Raw genomic sequence first — 5,827 nt, forward strand, 5'->3', positions numbered from 1 at the left:
AGTTAACGAAATTCTACACGTGCCCGATTTATCAGTAAACCTTCTGTCAGCTGTTTCTGGTATTGATTTCAATGACGACGATCATGAAATAAAAAATTGTCAGATATGTCCCAAAGGCAAACAAACAAGAATTCCGTTTAAACAAAGTAACTCAAAAACAACAAAGCTACTCGAACTAATACATTCTGATCTATGTGGACCTATGGAAACGCAATCTATAGGACACGCCAAATATGTATTAACATTCATAGATGATTTCTCCCGAAAAATTATTCGTTTACTTTCTCAAGTCAAAATCAGAAGTTTTCAATAACTTTAAAAATTTCAAAACATACATTGAACGCCAAACTGGATCTAAAATCAAAACAATACGGACGGACAATGGTGGTGAATATTGTTCAACTGAATTCGACAAATACTGTAAAGAGAATGGTATCAAGCATCAATTAAGTAATGCATATACTCCTCAGCAGAATGGAGTTGCCGAAAGAATGAACCGAAGCTTAATTGAAAAAGCTAAATGTCTCCTGTTTGATGCAAATCTTCAAAAATGTTATTGGGCAGAAGCAACAAATATGGCAGCCTACTTAATCAACAAAAGTATTTGTTCGTCGCATGGAAAAATTCCTGATGAAATATTCTATAAAAAAAAAATAGACATATCTAACCTAAAATTGTTTGGTTGTGAAGCAATGGTTCACATAAACAAAGAAAAACGTAAAAAATGGGATCCTAAATCCAAGAAAATGTTTTTCGTGGGCTATGATGACGACATTAAAGGTTTTCGCTGTATTGATCCAATAACAAAGAAACTGGTTATAAGTCGAGATGTAATATTCTACGAAAAACCTCAACCAAAGTCGACCTTAAAAATCTATAACGACGAAGTGAGGGAAATAAAGAGAAGCGATGAAGACACATTTGAAGAAGTTAGCATAAAACCTGATGAATCGAACGAAGACGTACAAAGTGTTGCGGAAGATGACACCATGATAGAATCACCGAATCAAACCCAAAATGATCCAGATTATGTTCCTGAACAAAGTATTGATGAATCTGAAGAAGAAAGAAGAGTCACACGATCTAAAGCTAAGGTATCTGTACCATTTTTTCAATTTAATGCTTTTGCATTTCTTTCACAGCCATTAACAGTATCAGAAGCTATAAACGGTGAAAAAGCGAAAGAATGGGAAGATGCAATGAATGAAGAAATGGAATCACATAGATCAAATAATACCTGGTCGTTGATGAAACTACCAGATGGAAGAAAGCCTATAAAAGCAAAATGGGTCTTTAAAGTAAAACAAGATGAGGTCGGTAAAGCTGTAAAATATAAAGCACGACTTGTTGCAAAAGGCTGTGCACAAAAATACGGCATCGATTATGATGAAACATTCTCGCCGGTGGTTAGATACACATCAATAAGGTTTTTAGTGGCTTTAGCAGTAAAAAACGGCTATAAAATCCATCAAATGGATGTAGTGACTGCGTTTCTTCAAGGTGATCTTAAAGAAACAATATACATGGAACAACCAGAAGGTTACAATGATGGCACTAACAAGATATGTAAGCTAAACAAAGCTGTTTACGGACTGAAACAAGCCGGAAGACAGTGGAACTTAAAGCTCGATTCAGCATTAAAAGAATTCGGGTTACAAAGGTGTAAAACTGATCCATGCATTTACTATGATAAAGAATTGAATCTGATAATTGCAATATACGTCGATGATTTCCTTATACTCTACAAAGGTAGTAATAACCTAGAAAAACTAATGCAGTACCTTAACAAAAAATTCAAAATGAAAGATTTGGGGTCTGCTCAAAGTTGTCTTGGAATACGTATCACGCAGAGCAAAAATTGCGACGAAATTACACTAGATCAATCGTCATATATAAATGAAATTCTTGAACGTTTTGGTATGCAGGATTGTAAGCCAGTGGGCACACCATGTGAAGTAAGTCAAAAATTGACTGAAAAATGCATCACTGAGAAAAATGATCTGACGGGGAAAATACCATACCAAGAAGCTGTGGGCAGCCTTTTATATTTAACACAAGGAACTAGACCGGATATAGCATTTGCAGTAAATAATGTAAGCCGGTTTAACTTAAAACACTCAAATGAGCATTGGCAAGCTGTGAAAAGAATATTTCGATATTTAAAAGGCACAATTGATTTCAAACTAAGCTATCGAAAAACTGATGATGTCAACTTGGCAGCATTTAGTGACGCTGATTGGGCAGCAGAAATCGACGGCAGAAGATCGTGTTCCGGCTATGTATTAAAAATGTCCAATGCTGCTATAAGTTGGTGCAGCAAACGGCAACCAATAGTTGCTTTATCAAGCACAGAAGCAGAATACATCGCATTGTCTTCAACAGTACGAGAAATAATATGGATGAAAATGTTAGCCAAAGAAGTTGATAAAAACTTGGTTGAAACTACTAAAGTTTTTTGTGACAACCAAAGTACTATCAAATTAGGCTCGAGCGAAGCATACAGACCAAGGACGAAACACATTGATATCAGATATCACCATATACGTGAAAAAATCGATGAAGGTTCAATCAAATTGGAGTTTCTTGGCACTCAACAAATGGCAGCTGATTCGTTAACAAAAGCAGTCAGCAGAGAAAAAACAAAATTTTGCGCTGAACAAATGGGCTTAAGCTCATAATAAAATAAGACAATAATTAACATTTATAATAATTATTGTTTTACTCACAGTTATCCAATATTATACAACATGGGAGGCTGGTTTTCATCGGAGCAGCAGAAATCCAACAACAATGGAGAAGTACAGAACAATATCAATATTAGTGAACCTGTTCCAATACACAACCAAGAAATCTTGATTATGTTAGGGATTATTTGCATTCTAAAAATAATAGAATTTCTATACTTTTTATATCGATTACATTATCGTAAAGTTAAAAGACAGTATCAAACTCAAAAAGTATAATACACTGTAAAACAAAATCTTGCTAAAACCCAAAAAAACTGTAGTATAAAATTAACTTCAAATTACATTAAAAAACATCAAAAATATTGTAAAAAAAATTTTTATTTTAAATATGAATAATAATTTTGTAAACAATAAGTGAGGGTGTTGAAAATACTTATGTATTTAAATATGTATTTGTATTTGTATATGTGCATATAAAATGCACTCATAAGCTTATTATACTTTATTTACCAGCTTCGCATAATTGTAATACTTATAAGCATATTCTTGATACATTAAACAGTCAGTCCACTCATAAACCTCAAACCGTCGTGTTCTTTATTCTCTCTCTACACTTTCTAAGCACGCAGGGTTGCTTTTGAGAAACAAAAAAATAATTAACTCCAGTGTAATGTAAAACGAAATTTATTGCATAATTCCACATAAAATGGTATACATAAATGACTCATTTTTTAAACGATTTAAATAAAACGCATTTCACAACCTTATTTGCGCAAAACGCCTGTGCCAATTGATAGAAAAGTACTCCGGATTGCAAATTTTTGACAACTATGAGGTAAATGAAAACCCGCTGGTGAAAAGTTTTACAGCAAGAATTACACCATGGAACTTTTCTACTAATTGACATGAAATTGGTATCTCAACGCTCGGAGTGCCGCCACTGAGGGCCTTTGCCAACTGATACAAAAGAGAAATTTGCAAAGATCAAACAAAAGTTTTGAGATTTCTCGTTATGAATACGAACGCCATAATTTTTACCTAGCTCGTGGAACCACCCAAATTTTTTGACAGCTTGTAAATATGTATACACTTAAAGCTGTTGGCGGTAATAATGAGTCAAAACCAAAATGGAGTCTGGAAAAGAACAAAAATCGTACGTTAGTTGTCAGTTATAAAATAAATCAAACTTATTTGCGAATATAGAACTTATGTGGAAGCTTAATGTAGAGGAAAGGGTGAAAAAGGCCAGTGGTGCCCTTTACGCATGTAAAAAGATGCTGGGTATTACATGGGGCCTATCCCCTGGCCTCATGCATTGGTGTTACACAGCGGTAGTAAGACCGATATTGCTCTACGGCGCTCTGGTATGGTGGACCGCTGCCAACAAAATCTCGTATAGGAAACCATTGGAGCGAGTACAGCGGCTCGCTGCACTGTGCATAACAGGAGCGCTACTTGACCTACCGCCAATCGACATCGCAGTGGAGAGCACTGCAGCGAAATCCGCCATGAGATTGATGGCCTTAGGTGAATTCTCCGCTAGAACCTTCGGGCACAGCTCGATATGCAGGGGTATGGAGGGCAAAACTGACCACATACCCCCACGTTTCATCTGGGAAAGAAGGTTTAAAGCTACGTGTAAGAAGGGCGGATGGCGCATGATCAGGCGACCCGCCATCGGAACGTATAACATCTATACGGATGGATCAAAAATGGCTGATGGAGTGCGCGCCGGAGTCTACTGCGCTGAGCTAGACCTCAGGCAACCCCTCCAGCTTCCAGAGTACTGCAGTATCTTCCAGGCGGAAGTCTTCGCTATAGGGAAAGCTGCTGAGATTGCTAACAACGCAGGAAACTATATAAAACAAGTAAAAAAGTCTAAGCTCGGGCGGAGCCGAACATTAAATACCCGGCGCAAGTATTAAATATATGTTTTTTCACCTTTCCGAAGCCTACCGCTAGATGGTAAGCCGGGGTATATCAATTTTGAGTAAATTAGCGTCCTTAAATTTCAAAATATTGAAGTTTCAAGCATTTCTGAAATTTACCGTTATATGAAAAGCGGCCGTAATTTTAGTCCGATTTCAATAATTTTCAACGTTTTGCTTATATGTGGCAAGCACAATAACCACACCGAATTTGGTACAAATTGGTAGAACGGTTACCGATGTACATATATGTGATCATAAGTGGGCGGTGCCACGCCCATTTTCCAAAATTTTACCATTAAAGTATTTCTTTGTAAAGAATTGTTGCAAGCATCAATTTTGAATAAATTAGCTTCAATATTTACTGATTTATCGAAGATTTTGTATTTCTCTAAATTACCGTTATATGGGATGTGGGCGTGGTTATCGTCTGATTTTAAAAAGTTTCGGCGATTTTTTATGCTGTACCAAGGCCAACAACTGTGCCAAGTTTGGAAGAAATTAGTGCAGCGGTTACCGAGATATACACATGTAACCATAAGTGGGCGTGGCTACGCCCATTTTTCAAAAATTTATAACGCTCTTAGTTTTCGTCTAAAAATTTTTGTAAATATTAATTTTGAGTGAATAATCTTCAGTAGTTCCTAAAATATCGCAGTTTTCGTATTTCCGAAAATTACCATAATATGGGATGTAGGCGTGGTTATTGTCCGATTTTTAAAATTTTCGGCCATTTAGTATGCTGTATCAAGGCCAACGACTGTGCCAAGTTTGGAAGAAATTGGTGCAGCGGTTACCAAGATATACACATGTAACCATAAGTGGGCGTGGCTACGCCCATTTTCCAAAAATTTATAATATTCTTATTTTTCGTCTAAAAGTTATTGTAAATATCAATTTTGAGTGAATTATCTTCAGTAGTTACTAAAATATCGCAGTTTTCGTATTTCTGGAAATTACCGTTATATGGGAAGTGGGCGTGGTTACAGTCCGATTTCGCCCATTTTCAATACCAACCTACCTTGGATTAAGGGAAACCTACATACCAAATTTCGTTGAGATATCTCAATTTTTGCTCGAGTTATCGTGTACACGGACGGACGGACAGACGGACAGACGGACGGACAGACAGACATGGCTTAATCGATTTCTTTTTTCATCCTGATCATTTATGTATACATTTGTCTATATCTATCTCGATTCGTTTTGGCT

The sequence above is a fragment of the Rhagoletis pomonella genome, unplaced genomic scaffold (genome assembly GCF_013731165.1).
Source record: "Rhagoletis pomonella isolate Grant_MI unplaced genomic scaffold, Rhpom_1.0 Rhpom_scaffold_00001, whole genome shotgun sequence".
Classification (NCBI taxonomy): Eukaryota; Metazoa; Arthropoda; class Insecta; order Diptera; family Tephritidae; genus Rhagoletis; species Rhagoletis pomonella.